At 33.3% G+C, this 13,047-nt stretch overlaps 1 long non-coding RNA gene across 1 annotated transcript; it reads right to left on the bottom strand.

Annotated features, from left to right (window-relative positions):
* Positions 1-6,016: 6,016 nt before the first annotated feature.
* LOC138693021 (uncharacterized) lies at positions 6,017-12,694 on the bottom strand. The gene is made up of 3 exons (XR_011330210.1): positions 9,989-12,694; positions 9,555-9,904; positions 6,017-9,477 (listed from the first exon to the last, which is right to left on the bottom strand). It is a non-coding gene; the product is annotated as an uncharacterized lncRNA (long non-coding RNA).
* Positions 12,695-13,047: the final 353 nt, after the last annotated feature.

Below are 13,047 nucleotides of genomic sequence, written 5' to 3'. Positions count from 1 at the left end.
CTTTTATAAATTACCACATTACGAAAAACTCTTTCCACATATATCACTAATGAATGGCTTCGGCCGTGTGTGTACGAGTACGTCCATTTTGAGATTAAGAGACCGCGAAAAATTATTTCCACATATATATCATAACTAAATGCCTTCCTTCCTGTGTGTATGAGCATGTACTTTTTAGAGCACCAAATCGCGAAAAATTGTTTCCACATATATCACAACTAAACCACTTTTCCGCTGTGTGTACGACTGCGTGCTTTTTAAGACTACCACATTTCGAAAATTTCTTTCCACATGTATTACAACTAAATGGCTTCACCCCTGTGTGGTAAGAGTGCGTGTCTCTTTATAGCGGTTTCAGAATAAGAAGGCAAATAGCCTACGCCAATAGAGTGTTAGTAGCACTACGACGTTGTCACACGGTACATGGTGAACGAGACGTGGAAGCTAGAGACAACAGATAAGGACAGAAAATATGAGTCGATGCTCGCAACGAGCAGGCGGGTGGAGACCTGTTCATCCTTTGTGTGTAATGTTTAAATATAATTACTCTTACTGAAGTAATTTTCACTCCAATTTTTATTACTTCTTCGCTTCACAGATCAGTATATCTTGGAGTCACTAACTTGCGAAATAAAGTGACATATATGTAGAATTTACTTTGCTAATGTCAGAAAAAGAATGTTTTAATTCTGTCTCAAACTTCCTTGTACAGCAAAGCTGAACTTATTATTGTTTATTTCTCCAGAGGAAAGATGAGATACGTTTGTTTGTAGGAGCAGCCTACGAATCTAGCGATAATAAAACGTAAACGTATCTGTAGATACGTAATTTAGTATTGATATTGAAGTTGAAAAGTATTATATTTTCTCTGTGTTAAATAAAGCTTATATAATTCAATTTAATTCTCTAGTTTATACATACCTAGGGGTCCAGGGTTCTATATTCTGGTTAAGACTCGGGCTATAATGCAATGTAAACATACATATATAGTAATATATGTTCATACATAATTCAGTATTCATACTGAAACTGTGGATTATTTTATTTTTCTCTGTTAAACTAAGTCTATCTAATTTCTTTTATTCTCTAATTTTTACGTATCTAGAGGTCCAGGGTTCTTTATTCTGGCTAAGAATCCGGTTATAAGAATATAAGCATATCTGTTCATATTTAGGCCTAATTCAGTACTCATTTTGAAATTAAAAATTACTTTCTTTTACTTTGTTAAATCAAGCATATCTAATTTCATTTAATCCTCAAGCTTAAACCTATCTAAAGGTCCAGGGTTCTATGTTCTATCACTCTGGCCTGTGGCAGTATAAACCTACGAGTGAAGGTAGTTATATAGAAGTGAATATGAAAACCGTAACCCAGTAATATCGTTAATGTATTGAAGGTAAATTTGTATATTAGAAAAACGTTTACACTGTACAATATATTATATATAACGCGAGGTTTTTAAAATAGAAATTGAGTTTTGGAATTATAAAATCTCATCGTTTTTAGCGTGCTTGTATTTATTTTAAAAGTGAAATGTAATTAAATTGTTTCATCTTATAAAGTTTTTTAATGATCTTAAGGAAGAAAGTTGTTAATATTCTTTGCACCTATAATTCATCGAGAAAGAGGCAGGAGTGTTTATGTTTACAATATCAATCAAACATCTCATACGTTTAAGCAATATTTCGTCTTATACCATGTATAATGTTCCAATGAAAAGTGAAAATCGTATCTGTGGTTATTCTCAGCTTTCTTCTTGCTTTCCACGTTCTATAATGGCACTGCTAACATATACTAATAATATAGTCTATTTAAAATATCGTACGATGAAGTAATACACGGTTCTGAAAATCATCAAAATAATAAACCTGTTTTGCGTTATTTTCCAGTAGAGGTAAATACTGGTATACCACATACAGTATTTGAATTGTCTCTATGCCCTGTCCGAGAATACGAGATAAATCATGTACAATGGAATCACTATTCAATTTGCTATTATGTATTGTGATGGTGTCATCTACATACCTGCGGTAATATATTATATAATATTTCTCTATTAAATTTTGAATATATTTCTCTTCAATATCTTGTAAAAAAAATTCTGTTATTATGCCCAATAAGGGACTTCCCATTGCCAGGCCGTTATTCTGTTTATATACGTCTTAATTAAACGTGAAGTAATTTTGTGATGTAGAAAGTGTTAACAATTTGATTATTTGTTCAATTGTTGATTCATGGACTTTATTTTCAGTAAGTTTTACTTTAATCACTTCTATTGATTTTTGGATGGGAATGTTCGTGTATAGATTTTCTATATCTAATGACATTAATTTTGTATCTTTATAGATCGAAATGGTTTTTAGTTCATCTACTAAGTGTTTTGTGTATAGTTTATTTATTCTTCATATTGAGCATCTGTTGTAGCCATTTTTGTAAGAACTTGCTTAATTTATAATTAGGGGAATTCATGTTATTAACTATTAGTCTCATTGAGTACATTTTTGTGCGTTTTGGGTAGTGCTTTTAGAGTTGGGATTGAGGGATTTTTGTTTACACATTTATTGATTTCTGATTCTGGTATCATGTGTGGTATTGATTATAATACTGTTCTAATTTGTTTTGGTAAGTGTCGGTTGGGTCTTGTTTTATTTCTTCAATTTTGGATTTAGTAAGAAATTCGCTTGTTTTTTAGTTATATTGTTCTTTAGTCTTGATTAAAATTGAATTATTTTTGTCTGCTTTAATGTGTATCGAATTATTTTGTTTTAATTTTTGTTTTAGCTTTATTATCTTTCCTTTTTGTTTCTTTGCATTTTGTATTAAAATGTTTGTTCTGGGTTCATTTTTGTAATCATTAATGATTTTAGACCCATTATATCTTAAATAGTCTTTGTTGTCGTAAGAGCTATTTTGTATTACCGGGTAAGGTGGGGTTGCTTGAGACATCGGGGATATTTGAGCCAAATCAGGTGTTTAGATGTTTTCGTTTCTGTGATTTTTGTAATTTTTTAATTCAAATTTTGGAATTAAAGAAAAGAAAATTATGTGTGCATATTATCTCAGTGAATTATAGAATATAGCTAAAGATAATAAACTACATATATACTGTACCCAAATCTATAAAATGTTATCATTTAAGGTTTTATTAACTCAAGTAACCTCATATGAAGTTTAACTTGCACCACATAGCATTTTTAAATGGGTGGCTCAAGTATACCCATTTCCTGGGTAACTTGAGCCACTAATAAAACAATAAATAAATACATAACAATAGTGACAATGCAATAAAGCTGCTTGCCTATGGTTTGTATGTCGCAAGATTCAACATATAGGAGAGCAATGAAAGTTTCTCAAGGTATACGTTTTTTGTAGGAGTTAATGAAACTTTCTGAGGTGGTTCAAGTATTCCCAGTTTACGGTATGGTTTCAGTTTCAATTATTGTGTTGTCTATTGTTTGGTCGAGATTTGTTTGAGGGAAATTATTTTTGTATCCTTGATTGAGAATTTGGATAGTCATCTGAAAATTGAGTAGTGGATAAATTAACGAATTTTATCTGATTCTTATTTAGGTTGTTCAAATTTTGTTTAGGACTTTTGTTTCTATCTGCCAAATTCATTAATTTGTTTTGTAGGTTGTTATATTTTTTGTCCATCAATTGTTTTATTTTATTATTAGTCATAGTATTTGAAACTGACCAAATATTTCCAAATGTTTTGCCTGCTGATAGATGCATTTCATATAGTTTTGTGTTGATGTGATCTTTTTTCCTATAGAGAAATTTTTATCTCATTCTTTACCCAATTTAACTCGGCTTTTGATTTTGTTAATTTTCTGCAAAATATTTATTCTTTATCTTCATTTTTGCGTAATTAGGTATTGTATTTTGTTTAAGGCACTTCTGATTAAATCAAATATTAGCTTTCGTGTTGTGTAGTTTTATTTTGATTTTAAGATAATGCATATAAATTTTTGCCTGACTGGCTTGTGGAAGTTTGCAATTCATTTTGAATAATTTATCAGATAAGTCTATGATATACAATACAATGATTTGATGTTTTCAGTCAATGACTTAACTTCATATGTACGTAAGGTGTATGCAAATTGTAGCAAATTGAATAGTGATTCCATTGTACACGATTAAATTCACAACTGAACTGGATATAAATAAATCTATCTTTTTTTTTTTAGATATAAAAATAACAAAACAAAAAAGCAAGTTGTCCTTTGACAATTATAGGAAACCAACTCATACAAATCATACAGTACCAGCAACTTCGGAGCACCCTCCATCGCATAAACTGAGTATGTTCCATTATTTAATAAACAGAGCATTACAAATTCCCATATCCAGTACAAAATATAAAAAAGAGATGCAGAACATTATTGATATTGCACATGAGAATGGTTACAACAGAACAATAATTAAAAAACTAATCCTTAAAAAAGAAAATGAATATAAAAGAAAAAACTCGTCTACATTATCAAAATCTGTGAAAGAAAACACTAAAACATTGTCAACATTAACATTACAATAAAATAATTTCCAATAAGCTAGCAAACATTTTTCAAAAGTAAAAGATAAAAATAGCGTATAAAACTATTAACAAAATTAATAATAACATCAATAATTATCTACATCATTTCGATAAAAACAATAAGAAAGGGATATACATGTTAAATTGCAAAACCTGTAATGCTAAATACATTGGGCAAACCAAACGAAACTTCAGAACACGATATAAAGAATATATTTCTGATGTTACATTCAACAGGACAAAATCTAAATATGCTTCCCACCTTATCCAAAACAGACATGAACTTCGTTTAATGAATGATACTTTAACAATAATCAAACCATGTAATGAAAATAAGCACATAAATACGGGCGAAGAATTTTATATTTCAAAATACTATAAAAGAGAAAAATCTTTGATAAATGAAAATTTACCTAACTTACAGAACGCTCTGTACAACACGTGACATGTTATGTATTCATACGCGCACTTCCCACAACCTCTGCAAACCATGTAATACACAGCCTTCACACAGTGTGTGCACAGTCAACATCTAACATACAATCGCATACCTATGTAAGTATCATATACTTTGTCTCTTAAACTGGCTCTACTCCATACAACATAGTTCAAATAAAAGCTTTGTTTTTGCGTAACAACTAATAACTACTGCAAATACTGTTTTCCGATCTTGTCCATCAATACACTCACATCATTCATTATATTGAAAACCAGCTCAATTACCCAATTTAACAATTTTCGAAACTGTCTATGTTATCCAACAATATTAAAATTCATAATCTATCGGTTAATATCACAAAACACATTTTATTGAGGATTTTAATAGTTCATTAATTATTATTTCATCTCATTTCAGCCAAAATTACAACGCCGCAACTTAGCTTACAATAACATTCCACGTCGTCTATAGAATTTGGACATCTTCCTCTAATAAAAATCACGTAAGTTTCTATGTACGTAACACATGTTACACAAACAAATTCATTTTTCAAAATCTTAATATTTTCTTTATATTAATTTATAATCAATTCGTCAACTTTATGATATATCTACTTTAATATTTATTCTTCAACTTGTTTTAGACACAATACTTTGATCTTAATCATCTTTAATAAACAGATAATTTGAAATCAAAGAAATTCTGGTTGAACATACCAGTGCTCTCCCAACTGAGCTACCCGGGAACTCCACCTGACACCGTCTCAACTTTTCCCTTTATATCCACACAACTCGCGTGGGCTGATGAAATGCCAGAGACCCACATCGAGTGCACCCAAACTCTGTGTGACTTGGAATTGTGGTTTTCTGTTAACGTACACAGTGACGTGAATTCTTCCCTTGAAATTATTCAAATCTGCTTTACAGGAAGCTTCACCTGAAAGACTAGATTTGCATAATACATACGTCACTGTGTACGTTAACAGAAAACCACAATTCCAAGTCACACAGTTTGTGTGCACTCGATGTGGGTCTCTGGCATTTCGTGAGCCCATGCGAGTTGTGTGGATATAAAGGGAAAAGTTGAGACGGTGTCGGGTGGAGTTCCCAGATAGCTCAGTTGGGAGAGCGCTGGTACATTCAACCAGAGGTCCCGGGATCGATACCAGGCTCCGGAACAATTTTTCCCTTGAAATTATTCAAATCTGCTTTACAGGAAGCTTCACCTGAAAGACTAGATTTGCAAAGAAATTCTAATAATATTTATTTCAATTTGAAGTATATAACATTATTAATTTCTTCATACATTGAAGACCATCATCAGTTACAATTGTACGTACAGTTCCGCATCATCAATTAATATTAGAGGACTACCTTTCATCATAGAAATATTTTGCTCATTGCAATTCCAACATTATCAACGTCGATGGCTTAAAAGCCACAATGTATGAATCTAACACCTGTGTTTTATTGTATATACATCAACATTATCAATTTGAATGACATTTCAATACATTCACAATGAAAGGCGTCTAATAGGTTAAAAAATATGGATTGTAAGCAAGTTGAATGAACAAAGAGTTATAATTGTAAGCATGTCTTTACACAATACTTCATATGATTCCTTTCAGATTTAAGATTCTTAAATTGTGAAGACTTGCAAATTTTATATTTTATATGTATTTGTAATTATATAATAAGATTTTAACCAGTCGACAATAAGGGCATATGCACGTAAAATAAGTGACTATTGATATTCCCAAATTCAATTCCTAAATTATGTTGATTTTAATATATTTTATGCTCATCTATGCTCATTGCATCAGGGTTTTAATTGTTGGTAATAAGGACACATGCATTTAAAAGTAAGAAATTATTATATTGTAACATAAATATGTATCTGATGATGTCGTCTGGAATGATGAAAACGTTTATACTAAAATAAATCATGTAATATAAGGGCTTACACCTTACATACATATGAAGTAAAGTCATTGACTGAAAACATCAAATCATTGTATTGCATATCATAGACTTATCTGATAAATTATTCAAAATGAATTGCAAACTCCGTGTAGTAGTTTTTGCGACATTGCGTATCCATACAAATTATTCGCATCAGCATAGTATATCGCAGATGGGGATTTTGAATCATCGAAATTCTCGCTTTTAGAACCGTTAGCAACTGCGTGAGAGTCACACATTGACATATTCCACCACGGATCCCTTGTTCAAAAAGTAGTAGCATTGTCATGTCCTTAATCAATTGCAATTCAACGTCTGTTAATTTCAACATTGCCGAATATGCAAGTCCTGGTACTGTATATTAATACATACAATCTAAATCATATGCTTTGAAACATATTTTCAAACACATCTGTTAAGATAAGTGTGTCGGATTTTAAGTATATATCTGAATACTCCCCCAGCGTCTGAATATTAAATGTTTTCCACACGCATTTTGCATTATTATAGTCCTCATCGGTAATATTCTCTTTATTTAATTTGTTGAAAAATTTATCTTTCGATGGCAGACAATTATCCTCTAGTCTATCTGATGTCAAAGAATCATATGGAAAGACACCCTTGCGAGAAAAAAGTTCAAATTTGTCTTTGAACATTTTTTTCGTTTCTGAAAACTTATAATTTGGTAGAGTGTCTGCTAATTGTGCTTAACTGGAGGGCATAAACCGGACAGAATCAAGAAATCCCATTTGCACATAACGATTTCTTCTGTACGTGCTAGGAACTCTTTTAACAAAACTGATGTACTTTCCTGCGTGTTTGGTAAAACTTGAATGGGGTTGTCATCATAACCCAAGTCCCTAACAATAAAATGTCCATCATATGATGACAAATTATGCAATACAATAGGAATAAAGTGTTGATGCTGATACCTCAAATTACACCCACTGTGAGCAGCACCGTGAAATTTCCCCGTCAAATGATCGTGATCTCGAACTTTATAATTATCATCTGTAAAATTTCCAATTTACAAATGTGACCATTCGAGTATGCGATACTTGCTTCAATGGTTAATGGAATCATTTCTTTGATATCCTAAAATAATATTTGCTCAATTTCTTTCGCTTCCATTACCATGTCTTGGACGAAATGCTTCGCTGCATCACATCTCCTGTATAATTTCATACTGTGTAAGTATCCTGACTATCCTTAAGAACATAACAATAACTAAACGGTATATGTTTCTGATATTGCAATGTGTGACTAGAGTTCGGATTCCCATGATAATTCTCAAGGGTTCTAGCAGACACTCAAAATCCGCGTAAATCACAAATCTCACCTTTTGCAATAACTCTGAATTATCAAAAGACAGATAACCTTTATTTCGAAATACTGATCTAACAGCGCTAAATTGTGAACATACGCTCTCATGTTCCTTCAATTGTTCCGCACATGACTTAAACACATTATTCCGAAAATATCAAAACACCGTTTACAAACGGCAATTTGACTTTTGATAGCAGCTGTCAGATGAGGTTTTAAGAGAGCACTGAAATTTGTTATACAAGAGAAATTTTCATTGTTAATATATAACAAATTCCTATGATCTGGTAATTTTTTTTCTCACATTCTCAGAGGAAACACATCATCATTCTCATCAAGTGCAAACACATTAATAGAAATGTCATTGCGTTTTTCAAATATTGCAATGCCCTTTTAATTCCAACAGGGAAGTCAATACACTAATCACATTTACATTCCAAATCCTGTCTATTCTCGTAGCTAAACATGAGGTCCTTGTCTGTATCGAGAAATTTCGATAATACACAATACTTAAAACAATAGATATCGCTGTTGGCAATGTTTACTAGAGATTTTGTGTTCTTATAACTGCGAGGAAGTTCTAAATATACACTCCAACCCATCAATGGTGTATATTAATTTACTCGCAATTCTAATTTATGCAATTTGACATAAAACAAAACCAACCCCTTCATACTACATTCTTCAAACTCTTTCAGAATATTTTCCTTTTGTTTATTCACAAACTCCCTGATATCTGAATACTGATATAAAATTATGAAATACTGTTTGGTTGTGAACATTGACAAACATACATTCAACAAATATGTTAAATGTTAAAGCAGAGTGCTCACTTAAATTTATCTTTAGAATGTCTTCCATTTCATCAGTGACACATTCTAAAATATCTTTCAATTCACTCTCATGATTTGTTAAATTTAAAGCAATATAAGTCTTCAAATGGTTTTTGAATGCTCTATCCAATAACGAGAACACAGATCCGGAACATACTTTACTTGAACCCATTGTGGTGGTAGATGATGCAACCATCCCTGTGGTAGATGGTGTATCCGTCATGGGAGTAGATGTTCAACCACCCAGGATGTTGTAGAGATAGACGCCCTGGAGATAGATGATGTATCCACCTTGGATGTTGGCATAGCATCAGCCTCCACATTGTTTATCTCAGACACATCCCCGTACAATTTCTCATAAGCCTCTTTGACATCTGTAACCTGATACAAAATCAATCATTAATATTTTCATAAATACTTAAAAAAAGCTCCATACATGCTTATGTTCACATACTCACCATATTATGATTTTTTATGCGTTGAACCATATATTATATCTTTCCACTTTGCCAATAGTTCCACATAATTTACAATGAAATCTGACTGGATGTTGTGAAATTCTTTTTTGTGTCTTTCTAAACTCTTTTTGGATGAATAATCTTTTGCACAAATATTACATTTGTGCCCTATTGCATTGTGGTTATCCTTCACATGAGCTCTCAATTTCCATTTATGTGAAAATCTTTTGTCACAAATGTCGCATTTCTCCATTTTTTCTTTATGCAGTCAATTGCTACACAATGTCTTCCACATCAGTAACCTCCTCCTTCAATGCTTCACGTTTCCTTTTTCCTCCTCTTTTAGTTCTCTGTTGAAAACAATAATGTAAGTTGGTCATGCATACGCTCTACATAATCATCATTGGATATCAAATCTCAAAACATAGACTCACCACTTTATAATTGGGGCATGTTGTGATGCATTTCCCCAGCCAAAATCTATTTTTCCGTTTTTTGCCCTCCTCCTCAACGACTATTTCCGGTTTCTGTTGAACAAAACAGTAACAAATGCAGACATATTGTATCACAAATACAGTCATGCTTCATATGCAAAAAAATACACTTACCGGTTTATAGTTGGGACAAATTTCACTATATCTCTCTCGAGAAAATGTTTTCTTTGGTGCTTTGACTACACTTTCCGATTTCTCCATAAAATCAAAATAAATATCACCATTATGTATATAATATTTTATCATAATTAAAGAAATAACCAACTGTACTCACTTCTTTGTAATTGGAGCAACTAGTATCACACAGTTCCTGCCACATGTGTAAACTTGCCTCTTTGTGATCGGTGCAGTCAATGCGGTGCTCTACATTACCCAAACAGGTATTGTGGTGATATGTGTCTTCATGTGTCGAAAGTGAATTTATAAAAAGTAATCCTGAGTTGCCACATGGCACAACACTGGTCACCAATCCATATGGAACTGATTTTGACCATAAAATTTTCTCACCACCTCAGTGTGTATTTTCTCAGAGTTTATTATATTGTATTTCCGCGTTATCTGATACAGTTTATCCAGCCATTTAGCTTTAGAATCTGGAAAATATGCATATGTTATCTTAAACGGTACTTTATATCTTTCCTTTTTCAATATTAGTGGACTATTGACGGCTGGCACCACAACGTTTCCCCTGGCTGCGCTATCCATGACTCTCAATTATGTTTTATATTCTCAGCTTTTATACCAATGCAAAGTAATAAAACAAGAAAAGAAAGATTCTATAAATTTTTATGTCTTCAATCGATATCTTTACGCAGGACTACAAGCTTTGCGTGGGAGCATCTGTCGACCAGCTGTGAACTCACTTAAAGTTCTAGGTTGCCGACGCGTGGCAGACACGCACGCAGTCTTCTACCAAAAATACATCTCCCACAATTATTACGTCATGAATCAAAACACATGTCTGGGACATCAACTCGCTTAAAGTTACAGGTCGCGTGCCAGATGGACGCGCGAGCGAGCAGCACATCATAATGCATTACCAAAAATACAATATTATTACGCACACACAAACTCCCACAGAGATGACCACACAACAAATTCAAAGATGTCTCAACATGTCTCATCAATCATTACCCCACACAGAGATAATACGAAATTAATTCAAAATGCTCCCCAAAAGAGAAACAATTAACCACAGAACCCCCATACTGCGCAACAACAAATAAACACACCCTCTACTGCGCACCACACAACACCTCCGCATACACAACCTCCCACAGAGATGACCACAAAACAAATTCAAACATGTCCCATGCATCAATCAATACCTCCCATTACGTCATCAACAAATTAATTCAAAATGCCCCTACAGAGAAACAATCACAGAATCCCGTACTGCGCAGAAGACAACACCCCCTACTACACAGATGACCACAAAAAATTATTACCTCCCTGCCAGATGCCCACAGAGAAACCCCCTACTGCGAGATGATTACAAAGAACTCTTAACCCCATCCCACCCACAAAAATAAAAAACCCGTCCCCGCCCTGCCCCCATCCCACCCAACATCCAATCAAAACACACCACGTCTCCCATGTGACCTACCCACCTATCACGCCCACCTACCTACCTCACACGCCTACCTGGTACCTGCCTACCACCTGGGTACCTGTGACGTCACCATCATCTGTTATCTACATGTACATTTGGCAACGCTGAGCAGAGGCAAAATAGAGTACAAAGTTTGACATTATAGTGGTTTGGTATCGCTGTCACGTGTACATTTTCGACATTAATTTGTACGAAGATAAGTGGATATTGATTAAGATTCAGAATATTGATGTACTGACTTTGTTACGGAACACGAAATTTATTTTATTTGAGTTTCAGAATACCACGTACAGTAAGTACTTACATACAAAGACTATGCCACTTAAAATAACTTAGGGCGAATAAATAAATATATACATAAAGAAATATTATTTGTACCAAAAATAATTGAGTAATACAGTAACGACGTACTTTCGGAGTAACCATTTCCAATGAATTAACTAATATGCAGCTGGTACATTGGAAATGTTTTGCCGCTTTATGGTGTTTCACCTATAACGTGAAAGGTCTATGATATCATACACATTTTAATCTCATGCAATTATATGTCGTGCTCTTTTATATACCGTGTTTCAGAAATACATTGACAAACCTTGGGGGCATGTTCCTCACACCAAAACAAGAAAAAAAGTTCATCAAACATAAGTCCGAAAATCCTTAGTTGTTTAGTTATTTATGAAAGAACATAATGAAACATCTGTTAGATCTTGTCAGCTTGGTAGCAAGTGCTGCAACTTCAATGCATTCTGAAACTCATAACAATGAAAGTTTACATTGAACGAGTTTCGAGGTACAATCCAACAACTTAAGTTTGTAACCGTTCATTTTGTTAGATAAACGAATGATGTTCTCGACACAAGTCTGGTGATGCACCCATTGATTCCTAGATGGCTATATGTTGCCAAGGAGCCCATGATCCGACAAGTGCATGAGTGTGTGGAAGCAAGAGGAGAGCATTTTGAACATTTGTTATGAGCAGGTCCCAGATAATTATGTAATTAAATTTTTTTTTATTAACATTAAGATACCAGATTTGTGATATGTTGGAGTTTCATGGCAATTAGAGCCTAAAAAACGTAAATTTGAAAGTACGTATTTTTACATATTTTGCTCTTAAGTACATATTTTTACATATCAATATTTCCACGCTTACTTCCAATTTCATTCATTTTATAACATGCCTGTATATACTACAAGTGTGTGATCTTGCGCGAAAATGTCAAAAAGGTTTTCTGTCTTGAATCTCTTTGCCCGTCCGTCGGTCACGTGGCACACACCTTGCCACTGTGTGTCCAAGCCATGCCATCTCACTGAGTGAAGCGTTAATTAGTCGCAGTTAGCTGGCGTGTGTAGATTGAACAATAACTTCGTGTTCTGTGACCTCAGC

This window comes from Periplaneta americana, chromosome 17 (genome assembly GCF_040183065.1).
Source record: "Periplaneta americana isolate PAMFEO1 chromosome 17, P.americana_PAMFEO1_priV1, whole genome shotgun sequence".
Classification (NCBI taxonomy): domain Eukaryota; kingdom Metazoa; phylum Arthropoda; class Insecta; order Blattodea; family Blattidae; genus Periplaneta; species Periplaneta americana.
Note: the sequence above shows the minus strand (reverse complement) of the source record. Positions and strands in the feature narration are given on the sequence as shown.